The sequence below is a fragment of the Vicugna pacos genome, chromosome 4, assembly GCF_048564905.1.
Source record: "Vicugna pacos chromosome 4, VicPac4, whole genome shotgun sequence".
Lineage (NCBI taxonomy): Eukaryota > Metazoa > Chordata > Mammalia > Artiodactyla > Camelidae > Vicugna > Vicugna pacos.
This window is the reverse complement of record NC_132990.1, coordinates 8526180-8540046: the sequence shown is the minus strand read 5'-3', so window position 1 is coordinate 8540046 and position 13867 is coordinate 8526180. Positions and strand designations below refer to the sequence as shown.

The following is a 13867-nucleotide window of genomic DNA, read 5'->3' as shown; positions in this document are numbered from 1 at the left end:
GGGCACGAGGCGCTCATCTTGCGCAGGCGCATGCGCAGGCTCACGCGCCACAGCCGCACGCGCCACAGCCGCGCGGTGGCGGAGAGGGTGGGTGTGCTCAGCGCGCGCGCAGCCGCCTTTTCAACCTGCTGCTCCACCCGCGCCGCATACTCCCCGCGCTCGGCGCCAGCGCGCCGGCTCCCGAACTGCAGTAGACGGTGCGGGGCCAGCGCCGCAGCAGAGGCGGCAAGCCCAGGAGCATCTGAGCTTGTGCCCTAGAACTTCCTGGAAGGAACCTGTGAAGGGAAGGAGAGGGGAAAATCTTCATGACCTTGGATTTGGGAATGGTCTCTTAAGTCTGACGTCAAAAGCACAGACAACAAAAGAAAACCTGGATAAATTGGAGTGCATCAAAATTTAAAATTTGTGTATCAAAGGACACAATCATTTGATTGTGAAAAGACAACCCATGGAATGGGAGAAAATATTTGCAAACATATATCTGAAAAGGGGCTAATAGCCAATTAGAAAAAGAACTCCTACAACTCAACAACAGCAAAAAAACCCAACTCAATTCAAAAATAGGAAAATGACATGAAGAGACATTGCTTCAAACAAGATACACAAATGGACAATCAGCACATGAAAAGATGCTTAACATCATTCGTCATTGGGGGAATGCAAATCAAAACCGCAATGGGAGATACTACATCACACCCACAGAGAGCTATTATCAAAAAAAAAAAAAAAAGGCGAGGGTGGGAATAATGTTTGTGAGGATGTGGAAAAACTGGAATCCTGCTGCATCGCTGGTGGAAATGTAAAATGGTGCAGCTGCTGTGGAAAATGTTACATGGTTCCTGAAAACATTAAAAAGAATTTCCATATGACCCAGCAATTCTACTCTGAGGTATGTATCCAAAAGAAACGTGATGTGTAATGGAAACTGACTAAATCACCAAATTTAGTAGCTCTCTCCTGTGATCAGAGAAATCATCCATGTCTGTTGTACTGATTACCTATTACCATCACCGTACCTAGCGTGGATTCACCATTCCGGCTCCACTTCTGAGGAAGCAGAAAATGAGCTTGTGATTACAATTTCAAGAAATGAGTTGTGAAGAGTTGGTCTTCTTAATCCCCTCTAGCCTGCATTGAACTAGAGAGAGGGTACTGACGCTGTGATTGCAAATAAACTCTGCTTTCCCCAGTCGTCTTTTCAGCATTTTTTCAAGAAAAAATTCTTGAACACTTACTCTGTGTAGAGCTGTGGGAACTATCTCGATTGTTCCTCCTTCCTGAACTCAAAGAAAACCTGGAGCTCCTTTTTATACCCGTGAAACCCACTGATTTGGGTTGCTTCTCTGCTTGCCTTTTCAAAGGTTTCTTTTGCTTTTACTACTGCCATGGGGACACCCCTCCCCATGTTCTAGATCACTGCTAGTTACATTTTTGAGCCTTTTACAAATATCTGCTACTGCCATATCAAGAATGAAATGAAGACAACAGGGTAATTTGCATCTAATATGCAGGATGAAATGGTTCCAGTCTATTAGGAGGGCTGCAGGCTCTCCATAGCTACATGTCTTTATAGGATGAGCTGAGGGAGAGGAGTTCTCTAGATGCCTTCTCCTTCCCTATTTCTTCCTTAGCTCATGCTGTGGAATTAGGGTGTGCCTTGCACACACACAAATTCCATGCTGCACACATATGCCTTTCTGCCTTACAGATGTTTCTCTTACTCTCATGTAACAAATTACCACAAATGTGATTTAAAACAACCCACAGTTTATTATCTCACAGTCTCTGTGGGTCAGGAGTCCAGCTTGGTCCTCTGCTTATGGTCTTACAAGGCTGCAATCAAGGGGTTGGCTGGTCTCATCTGGAGGCTTAAGTTGGGAAGAATCTTCCAAGCTCGCTCAGGTTGTTCGCAGAATTCATTTCTATGCAGTTGTAGGACTGAGAGCCCTTGCTTCTTCCTGGCTGTCAGCTGGAGGCCACCCTCAACATCTAAAGGCCACCCACAGTTCCTTGAGGCCCCCCTACAGTTCTTTGTCACTTGGGTTTTCCCAACATGGCCATTTCATCAAGCCGAAAAGTAGGCTCTACAGTGGGTATACTAGAAGACAATCTTACATAATGTAATATAATTATGCGAGTGACATCCCATCACCTTTGCTGTGTTCTGTTGATTAGAATCAGATCACATGTCCACCCACATTCAGGAGGATGGGATTACACAAAGCATGAACACCAGGAGGTGGGAATCATGAAGGGAAGACCTTAGAGACTGTCTCCACAAACAGCACCAAGGAAAGGTTTAAGTTATCATCTGCTCTCATTTCTTCCATTTCATTCAGCCAAATGGGCTGATTCTACTTTCTTGTTCCACTGTTACTTACCATCACTTGCCCCTGCCCTGCCCCTTGAAGTTTTTTCCAAACCTTTCTCAAGTTACCATAAATTCTTTAACATTCATATTGTCCCTATGATGATATCTTCTGTCTCTCTTTCTTCCTTGATAAGGATGAAAGAACTCTAGTTTCCCCTATCAGCCAAAGAAGCAATCAATAAACATAATTTATGGGGTCTTTGTTAATTGATTTCCTTTCTAACCACAGTGTCTCTCCTGGGACCTCTTCCAGCACAGGGAAAGCCAGTTTTTTGAGTTTTTTTCATCAGCCACTTGTTTTTAATCCATTGCCAGTCACTATTGAGAGAGGCAGACCACCATGGGCCTTTAGTATTCCTCAAGGTTCTTCTTACTGGGTATGCCAAGAATACAAATCCTCCACTGTTTTCCAGGCTGTTTCTCAGGGTTGTGTCTGCAACAAGTATCCTTGACAAACATGGCAACACCCCCTCTTATAGAAGGATCAGGTGTGCTTCTTCTTACTATAAAAGCAGTGAATCTCCGAACCTCAGTGTTGCTCTCTTGTCACACAGTGCACTGTATGTGCAGGCATCCCATGCCACTCCCATGGCACGTGGTAGACATGGGGATCTGATGCCAAAAAACAAACAAACAAACAAACAAACATGCTAAAGCTCTTGCTAGGTCTGCGCTATGAGTAATAAAATCCTTTTTTTTAAAATTTTTTAAAAAATTTTTAACATTTTTTATTGATTTATAATCATTTTACAATGTTGTGTCAAATTCCAGTGTTCAGCACAATTTTTCAGTCATTCATGGACATATACACACTCATTGTCACATTTTTTTCTCTGTGATTTATCATAACATTTTGTGTATATTTCCCTGTGCTATACAGTGTAATCTTGTTTATCTATTCTACAATTTTGAAATCCCAGTCTATCCCTTCCCACCCTCTACCCCCCTGGTAACCACAAGTCTGTATTCTCTGTCCATGAGTCTATTTCTGTCCTGTATTTATGCTTTGTTTTTGTTTGTTTGTTTTTGTTTTTGTTTTTTAGATTCCACATATGGGCGATCTCATATGATATTTTTCTTTCTCTTTCTGGCTTACTTCACTTAGAATGACATTCTCTAGGAGCATCCATGTTGCTGCAAATGGCATTATGTTGTCGGTTTTTATGGCTGAGTAGTATTCCATTGTATAAATATACCACATCTTCTTTATCCAGTCACCTGTTGATGGACATTTAGGCTGTTTCCATGTTTTGGCTATTGTAAATAGTGCTGCTATGAACATTGGGGTGCAGGTGTCATCCTGAAGTAGATTTCCTTCTGGATACAAGCCCAGGAGTGGGATTCTTGGGTCATATGGTGGTGTCTATTCCTACTCTTTTGAGGAATCTCCATACTGTTTTCCATAGTGGCTGCACCAAACTGCATTCCCACCAGCAGTGTAGGAGGGTTCCCCTTTCTCCACAGCCATAAAATCCTTTATATCTGACTCAGGAGTCTTATGTCTTCTTCCAGCATTCATAGAACAGTAACAGAATAAGTAGTTAACTTACAAATAGAGTAAACTCTGCACAGTTCTTGACAGTCCTTACCATTTGTTTTTCCAGAACCTGAAGCTGATTTTGTTAATTTCTCAAGAACCTCATGTGCATATCTTGGAGCCTGCAGCCCTGAATCAAGACCTCTCTTGATCCTCAGGTCAGTCTGGATGTGGACTTTAAGAAAGGGGTCACAGAGACTAGGATGGCTACACATTGGAGATGTGAGTATCCCTCTAAGTGTTTCTGGGTGAAGGTTTTGGCTTGGTGAGCTCTCGAGAGTGCCTCGGCAGTGTTTGACAGCCTCTGGGGTGGCCGAGGTACAGAGCAGGCTGCACTGGGGGTCCTGGTGGTGAGGATGGGGGAAGGGAGGTTCCCAGGGCTAACTTCAGCTCTACCTCTGCTGATGAGTCCAGAGTGAGCACATTCTATCACCAGATGGAGACCCTGGGACAGGGGAGAGGTGCGCTAATGCACCCATACTCACCCCATGTCAGCAGGCCCACTAGCTCTTTAGGACAGGCACCTGGGCCAGGCTCTGCGGTGGAGGGTCTAGGTGCGGGTGTTGTGAGAGTCTGGGAATCCCCACGTTGGGAAGTGGCCACATTCCCTTCAGCTCCAGGCCCCAGGCCCATTTGTTCCCGCCTGGTGGGGGTTCCAGGGCAACAGATGCTCCCAGTTTGGCAGGCAGGAGGTGGGGAGGGGTATGGCGGGAACTTCAGCTCCGCGGCTGGGCTAGTCCCGGAACAGGGCTTGGGGCGCGCTGGGCCCCTGTGGGCTTGTATGTTTATCAAGGGTCAGAGGATCTGGGTGCGCTGGTACTCCTGGGTTCCCAGCTGAGCGCTGAGCCCTGCAAAGACAAGCTGCCCCGATGGCTGTGCAGCTGTTACTGAGGGAGCTGCTGGGTTCCTGGACTGCAAATGACCCATTCATTACCTTCCTCAGTGTGTGGTATCTGTGTGCCCAGCGTAGCTGCAGACATGACTCGATGGCTACCTAGGGTCAGGGTTAGAGCTAGGACTATGCTTGGAATAGCACTGATGGAGTGGTTACGGATTAGAGGTAGACAGTGGTAAGCATAAGGTCATGTAAAGAATTTTTTGGTATTACTTTGACACAGTGTGTCTGTCTGGTTTGCTCTTCCTTTAGATTCTGTTTTTGCTGCATCGGAGAGACTGAGGGCTAGGACCCTGCAGTAAACTGGGGACACTCCTAGGGATCGGGATGGGTGTGTAGGTGAAGGATGGGGCTGCTGAAGAGGGCAGGGGACGCAGTTGCTGACCTTGACAAAGCACACAGCCAAGTTGAACCAAGCGTAGGCAAGTGGGACCGAAATTACAAAGCAGAGTTTAGAGGTGGATGAGCAGGCCTAGGAGGATTTATGGAGAGAAGGGCTTTGAAAGGTGGATTTGGAACGCATTTGTGTCTGTGGGTCTGCAGCCGCGTCTGTTTGCATGTGTGCAGCCTGTCTTTGTGTCTGCGTGTGTGGGGTGCCGGGGTCTGCTCGAGTGTGTCCGAGTCAGGGTATTCATGGGTCTGTGTAGGTGTGTTTCTGGAACAGGTCTCTGGGTACTCTTGAGTTAGTTTCTGAGCGGCATCACTGGATTTATGTGCTCCTGTTTCTGTGTCTGTGTGGCTGGGTGTGTGTATCCATGTGTCTTTGACTGTGTGTGAGGCTCTACTCTGGCCTCTCCCTTTACCCTGCCCCTCTCCCCCGATGCACCCCAGCTGCCAGCACTGTTTACGGCAAGAGATGGCTTCCTTGCCCTTCCCACTGTCTGTATTCCCATGTGTCCACTGCCTGCCCTGGGCCTTGCCCCTGAGGCCTCTGTATCGGGCTTGACCTTGGAAATGCTACACTCTGGAAAGCCCCCAATATGCTCTTTGCCTGGCTGTGGACCCAGAGAAGTTACGGTGGAGGAGGGGGACAGGGCTTGGGAGAAGGGGGGTAGTTGGCAGCACGCACCCCTCCTTCTGGAAACAGAGATCTCCTTCTGGCCCCTTCTCAGGCCCCCTTTCCCCTTCCCATACTCTCATGCAGATCAAGTATTCAGGGTCCCGGCCTCACTGCCTGTGCGGATGGGAATGGACTGTCCTCTACAAGCCCAGCCAGACCGGTTAGGGATCTGGTCCTCTGCGTCCCCAGCACCTTACATGCCTGCATTGTGCTGATTCGTCACATCCCCGCCCACACTCAGGGCTGTGCTTCCTTCTTTCCTCTCCCTGCTGAGGACACAGGACCTTCATTCTGTGACAGCCCAGGCCTGTGCCATGGGCCCCTGAGCCCAGGTGGAGCAGCAGTGAAGAGCAGAGGCTCAGCCCCACCTCGCCCGGTGCAGGGAGCAGCGTCTCCGCGGGGTTTATTCCTGTGCGTATCCTGTGTTTGCTGCCCTCCCTGCGGGGGCTGCAGTGAGAAGGTCCAAAAATGCAGCAGCCAGGGTCCCTGTTCACTAGGACTTAGTGTTTCATAGGAGAAGTGATTGTGTGGAGAAGCCGTTCTGCCCCGTTGCAGGTATCAGCTGCCTGGAATTCTCTCTCTAGAATTGTGAAATCCTCTCTGCAGAGACCAAGAGAAGAGCTCCAGAAGGTCAGAGCCATTTGCTGTGACAATATGGTATCTCAGAGGGCAGAGGCGAACGCCCGAGTTCCCAAGCAAGCACGGTATATTCCTAGCATCTCCCACCAATCCTGGGGTACTAAATACTTGAGAGTTTTCATTCTGATTTTACTCTTGAGCCTGGGGGAGCTGGAAAGTGGGGCTTGTGCTAGGGTCACAGAATGGGATGAGCAAGGCTTCATCCCTCTGCAACGTCCTGCAACATCAGCTCTTGGCTTTGCTGGGAAATGAGAACCCTGAAGGTCCTGGTTCCAGCTCATTTCTCTGCCCCCAGCCCTTTGTTGCAAACCTTGGTCAGCACTAAGAATTCATGCTGTTCTGGGCCAGGTAGCCTATGGAGGACCACAGGAAGGGCCCACTGTCCCTAAGCCAGGATGTGTGCACATTAACCTTGGCTTCCCACCTGACGCTGCTGTGACCCCTCTGAGTCAATTCCCTTCATTCCGGGCTTCCCTCTCATCTCCTTCTCTGTGGCCCTCTGCCCACCTGCCACCAGGCAGGGAGGATGTGGCTGTCACAAGACCTCCTATGATCTTTGGGGATGCTTTAGGAAAACACTGCAGAGTGTGGCTCAGCAGGCCTGGGCCTTGTGCCTCCTCGCCCTGGGGGACTCAACAGGGGCTGGGCTCCCATCTGGTAGGTAGAGAATCACCATTCAGGGGAGGGGCACATTCCTGCTTCTTCCCATCTTGGCTTCTGCATCCTGCTAGCAGTGGACACATTGTGCTAAGTGCTGGGTCCTGTCAGAGGAAGAGAGTCGTGCCCCCACCTCCTGCACTGATGGTATGTTGAGCCATCCTGGACTTGCTTAGCAATCGGTGAGGTGGGAGCATCCCATGGCCCCAATACCACAGCGTGAGGAAGCTGCAGTGCTTCCTGCCCTTCCTCCAGCTTTTGGCTCCTCTGTGGTAGGTCAGAAGGTGGGAGTGCAGAAGTGCCACCTTGTGAGAAATGAGGTGTCCAAAAGAGAGGTCCCTCCCATCCGCTCAGGGTGGCCTCTGTCTCTCTGCTTCCCAGTTCTCTCCTCCCACTCCCCAAACTCCCTGGTCCCTGGCGGACACTGGCCACAGTTGTACTGTTTCTGGGTCTCTAGCCTCAGGCCTGAGGCTGCATGCATCTAGAATCTGTTTGCAGTCTGTCCTGCTGCTTCTGTCTTCCAGGAGCTTCTTCACACACATAGTCAGCAACTCAACCACCTTGAACACCCTCTGCTTAGGCTGTAATAGTAATTTTCCATGGTAACCTCTAGAATCCATCTCCATGTCCAGCTTTCAGCTTTAGTTCTTCATACCCCTCCCTCCATCCGCAGCCATGGGCCCTTCCCAGCTCCTCACTTTCCCTATTGCCCACACTGTCTTAGGTGTGACAGCAACCTTTCTTTTCTTAATATAGAAAGTCTTACCACATTGATGCTTCCTTTTCTCCACTAGCTACCAGCAAAGTGTCTGTGCTTTTCCCAAGGCCATCCCATGAACTTGGACATTCGCTCCCATCCTCTCACCTCTACACCACCACTTGGCTCCAGTTCTTCCCTTGCTCTCCAGCATGATCAGTTTATCCCTCTGCAGCTGCATCATTTATGTCAATATCCAACATGTTATGTCCCTCACCTTTGAAAAAAACCATCTCTGGGTCCCACTTCCTCTTAAAGCTGTATTCCTGTTTTCTGCACCTCTGTGGAACAGACCTCCTTGAAGGAACTGATTACACTTGCTGTCACCAATTGCTCTACTTTCATTCTCTCTTAAATCCACTCCAGTCATGCCAACAGCTCCATCACACGTGAGTCTGTTCTTAAGGCCTTGAGTGAGCTCTGTGTTGCTAAATCTGGTGGTCAACTCTGCATCCTCATCTTGGCCAGTTCACAAGCTTTCATGGAGTTGATCACTTTCTCCTTGCAATATTTTCCCCTCTTAGCTGCCAGCGTGCCACACTCTTCTGGACTTCCTCCTTCCTTCCTGGCTACTAATTCTCTGTCTCCTCTGCTTACTGCTTCCTCTTTCCCTCTCCAATTTCTTAACATTAAAATGTCCCAGAGCCCAGTCTTTAGATCTCTCCTTCTCTTATACTCATGCCTTTGGTGACCTTATCTGGTCTTTCATATCTATCTATCTTTCTCTTAATCATCTGTAGCCCGTACCTTCCCAGAGCACTATAAAGCTTCTGTGTTGAGAATAGACTGTATGGTTTCAGGAAGAAGCAGAGTGACTAGTTATGAAACTGTTGGAATAATCACAGTAGCAGAGGAAGTGAGAAGGGGTCATGTTCTGGATTCATTTTGAAGGTAGGGACAACAGGATTTATGGATGGATCGGAAGCTGACTGTTAGAAACAAAAATCAAGGATGACACTAATATTTTTGGCCTGAACAACTGGCAAGGGAAAGGTGCCATTAACCGATGTGGGAAATACTGCGATTGGAGCAGGTCGGCATGTGTGATTGGGTGGTGGTGCTGGGACAGGGAATCAGGAGTTCACTTCTGAATTAAAATTGGACATCCAAGTGTGTATTTTGATTAGGCAGTTTGTGCATGGGAGGCTGTCTACCCCATAAGATAACAATCTCCACGGAGGCAAGGCCTGTGTCATGGTGACTGTTACGTCTGGCATGATTCCTGGCACACAGGAAGTACTCAAACATTTTAATTGTTGAATGCAAGATGCCTCTCAAGGTCATTTTTATTGTGACCCCTTTGTGTGCACCTGAAGTCCTCCTCATCAGCTGAGTACTTCCTCCCGTGGAAGGCCCATATGACAGCACTCATCACAGCCATCACACTGATGTAATGATTCATCTGCCCCTCGTCCAGACTTTGGATTCAAGTACTGTTAAGGTATTGTTATGCAGCAGCCACTATTCTAAGCCCTGGGGATATGAGACACTATTGTAATATTCAGGAAAGAAAGGATGAGAAATTGAGCTATAAGCAGAGGCAGTAAAACTAGAGGAAAAGGGGAAACTTGATGTCAAAATTAGAACCCAGTGACTGACTTGATGTATGGCCTGAGCAAAAAGAGTAGATGTGTAGTGACATCCATTCCCTGACATTAGAGAACAGTTTGGTGGGGTGGAAAGTGTCTGGAAAATTGGAATTAATTTGCATTATCTTTGGACAACGGCTATTGGCTATACAGTTGGAGCTCAGAGGAAAGGCTGGGCAGAGATGTGGCTTTGGGAATCAGCAGCACATTAACAGTAAATGAGACTTTGGGTATGGATGTGCAGTTAAACCCCTTTCTCAGATGAAGAAACTAGGGCTCATAAATGTTAAATAACTTGTCAACTGTCGGAGTTTGGCTTCTAACTCTGATGATTTTTTTTCCACATTCCATGCTTGTAACTTTGACCTTAAAATGTGTATCCTCTCCAAGGGTCATACATTTGGCCTGAAAATTGTAAAAACACATGCTCGAGGATTTTGTAATGTTTTCCTTGTGTTGTTGTTTCACTGCCCTTTGTTCACGTTTATCGTCTTTCTCTGAAATCATTCTTTGGCCACTTCAGCCAGAAGTTTCATTCCAAAGGGAAAAGACTGACCCAAATCTTTTACCCAGACTTAACCTTATACTGGGTGGAACAGGCACAGCCTTGATACGCTGTCCTGCATGGCTTCCTTAAGGGTCTAGGATTCCAGTCTTCCTTCCAGGGAGACCAGTTCCTGCTCCAACTCAGTTAACAGAGAAGGTAGGACAGGGTCTGCTTATGCCTTCTCCGGAGGTCAAGGGAATCTGAGCATGATGGTCACTGTTAAGAGATCCATTCTGCAGCCAGGGCTGCTGGTGGTGGATCACCCATATGGTGGTGGTGCTGGGTGTGGGCGTAGGATGCAGGCTGACTGAAGAGGAAGCCAGAAAGAGTTCTAGGAATGTCTCAGGATGGCAAGTCATTCTAGAGGCTTCCTACAACAGTCTGTAGGTGGAACTTCATTTACTCTGTGTGAGGGAGTGTGTAAACAATAGGTAACCTGGAGGGGCTTACATTTCTTTGCAGCTGCTTACAGGTCTCAGCTTGCTTCTCAGCCCCCTCTTGGGTTTCTCCACTTCATTCCAAAGGGTCCAGAGAATTTCACATAGTTACATTAATGATAAGCAGATATTGCTCTGAAAGAGCCAGTTATTGGACATCTTCAGAGAGAGGTAAAGGGGCCACTGCCCCTCTTCAGTTCTGAGCATTTTATCCGATTGTTAAAGACTCGTGTCATTAAATTCTAGATTCCTGGCCACTTTCTGTGTCTGGTTAATGGGACAGGACACTTTCCAAAAGCCTTAAAGTTTTCTTTGACAGTCAAAGTGAGTGGTTCTGGTGCTTTCTGAAATGCAGTGGGACGTAATGGAGAAATGGGGAAGGATGACAGGAACCAAGGGCTGGGCTGGCCAGCTTGTATGATGCCTTCTTTGGCTGGGAAAAGGACAGGCAACAGGCCAATCCTGGGAGGGGATACAGCTGACTGAATTTAGCACCATATAATGTACATGAAATATATATAAATATCCATATATAAAATATATATTAAAATATACATGAATATTTGGGGAGGCAAGGCTGGTGGAAAGGAGGAAAGTGGAGAAGGATCCCCGGTGTAGGTTGTGTAGAAATGAGACACAGAAGCAGGGCTGAGTACAGGCTGCTGCCAGTAACTCGACCAGCTCAGACATGTTTCCAAAACTCCTTGTCTTTTTGGTTCTTTCTTAGAAGCTTCCATGTTAAACCCATGCTCTTTATCACACTATGGGCAAGCAGTTTGAGATCTACTTACCTCCTTCCTCCAAAAGTACTTGGACCTTGGGTTGGCTTCCTGGCTCTAAGTTCCTTTGAGTGCAAAGCAAACTGGCTTTTCTCCCTTACATGCCCCAGACAGGAACATGTCAGCTTCTGCCCCAGGTACTCAGACCCCCATCTACACGCTCTCCCTCCCTGCTTCTCTCCCTGCCTACCCTTGGGGTGAAGGGCCAGCCCCTCTCCTTGTCTTACGGTGATTTTCACTCCAGGTGTCATTCATTCAGTGCAGCTAACAGGCAATGGAGGGTACAGGCAAGAGATCTACAGCAGCTTCCCAGGTGAGTTCTTCAGAAAGCTCTAACCTATAACCAACAGGGAGTGGAGAGGGGAGATTCTATCAGTTGCTTTTGACATTTGATTGTCATCCTGCTTTCTCATTGTTGCCTTCTGGAACAGCTATTTTTGGATACTGGACTTCCTTCCTTCCTCTTCTGGTTTCTCTTTCTCTGTTCTTTTCCTTGTGGAAGACTCCTCAATTTTGTCTTCCAAACTCTATATTGTTTACTTTTTTAAACTTCTGCTGTCATGTTTTTAATTTCTAAGAGCTTGTTTTCGCTCTATGAATATTCTTTATTGATAGCATCTTGTTCTTGTTTCATGGCTGCAATAGTTTTCTCTCTCTCTCTAAATATATTAATGATAGCTTTTTTCCCCTCTGCATAAGCTCTGTTTCCCCAAATTGGTATCTTTCTGTTTTATTTGGTGTCCATTTTCTTTGTTAGAACCTTTCCACAAATATCCTGTGATCCTTCAATTGTTCAGGGGAGCTAAAATCCTGATTGAAAGCTCTGAGTGATAGAAGCGACTTGCCAGCTTTGAACTGCACTGTAGGGTGATGGGGACAGGGTGCATTTCTTGGAAAGAGGTCTTTCCTCTTAGCTGGTAAGTGGACTCCAGTTAAGTCTTTCAGTCTCTGGAAGATAAAGGCATCAATGTCCTGAAAGCTGAGTGGGTCATTTTAGCTTTTAGCACTGAGCACTCAGATTACATACTGTCACTTAACCCCCCTGCTTTTTGAATAGTACCAACGCACTCCAGTCTGCCTGGCATAGCCCCCAATTGAGCGTCCCCCAGTTTTACTCCAGAAAATACATCTCCAGACTTTGGTAGTGGCATAGCATGGGAGAACAATGCTTAGGGATAAAGCTGTCTCTCAAACTGCTTTCACACCACCTTCCTTTATACTCTCAGTTCCAGTGGCACCTGCTTCTGCCAGTTCCTGAGCCTTTTGGGAAACCTGCAATGTAAACCTAGATTGCTTTCAGCTTTCCCCCCACTATGGTTTAGGATTCAGCTTTCTTAGGTTGTTAACTCGGTTCCAAGTTTTCCATCTACTTTCTAGCTTTGTAATTTTATTGCCATTGTCTTCTGTCTTTATGGATCTGTATCTTTATAGAAAAATCCATTTGACTCAGTTTCAGTGGGATTTTAGAGAGGAGAAAAATGATATGCCACCTCACCCCAGAAAACATTCACTATTTCTTATTCTTAACCTTTATACTTTTCTTACTTCCTCCGCCCCTGTTCATGGCTATAAGAGGGGTGAGTAAATCAGGCTAGTTTCAGAGCTGCAGTTACAAGGCAGGAGGTGGACAACAACAGATTTCTCCAAGGACTGCATTTTATCCTTAAACTTCAGCATATGTGATGGTCAAGAACCACTGGCCACGTGCATTCTTTTTCTGTGAGATTTAGCTTGCTAACAAATAAAACAGCATCTATGATGTTAGCACCATATTCTCCTTGCTTGGAGCCTGGCGGGGAGAGTGTCAGCAGTAAGGGGTAGTCAGGGGTGCAGGACCAAGCCCCTCTTCCCACAGTGAGCCTCCAGGCGGAAGCAGGCCTGAGCTGGAGCAGGGAGAGGACTAATACTGCTAAATCAAGCTTGGAGTTTTGATTACTATGTGGGAATTCTCTTCTGAATATCCTATGTTTGGAACTTCTAACCCAGGGTGGGGGTTCCTACTTGGGGCATGGACCCACTGGGTCTATGGGTAAAAAAATCTATATTTCTACCTTGGATGGGAAAAAAATTACATGTTTATTTTCACTAAACTTTAATTAAAATTTAGTACTTCATTTACTATAAAATGCTGACAACAAACCCTGGTAGGATTATTGGTGTCTGTGACTGTGTCACCAGTAGAAATCAGATATTTATAATTTGCATTAGATTCTTTGCAGATGTCTCAAAATCCCATTTGGCTTATCATGATGTCAAAATTATGGTGGCTAACAGACCTACCATCAGATTTTGTTGTTTAATGTGCTAATAAAATAGCACCAATAATGTTGAATATCATTTTGGGAATAGTCTTTCAATATCATTGGTTTCCTTTATAACCCTATGTATTTTATTTTATTCATTTAAAAACATTATTCCAAGGGGTTTCTGGGCTTCAGAGGAGTCTGTGGCATAAAAAATTTGAGACCCTGATCTAGAGGGATCAGAAATCATGAGGCTGCTGAAGTTTGCACCGGGAGTGGGGAAAGTTTACCCCTCCTCAGTGAGGTCTGAAGGGTGGCAGAAGACAGAAATGCCCTGGCGTGCCAGGCACACAGGT

General features: G+C 46.7%; 1 long non-coding RNA gene across 7 annotated transcripts in view; it reads left to right on the top strand.

Moving 5' to 3' along the window:
• Positions 1-13867, top strand: part of LOC116279952 (uncharacterized) — a 132061-nt gene that overhangs the window by 84566 nt on the left and 33628 nt on the right. For all 7 annotated transcript variants that reach the window (XR_012071855.1, XR_012071858.1, XR_012071856.1 and 4 more), the window contains one exon: positions 3976-4130. This is a non-coding gene — a long non-coding RNA (uncharacterized lncRNA). The remainder of the gene's footprint in view (positions 1-3975; positions 4131-13867) is intronic.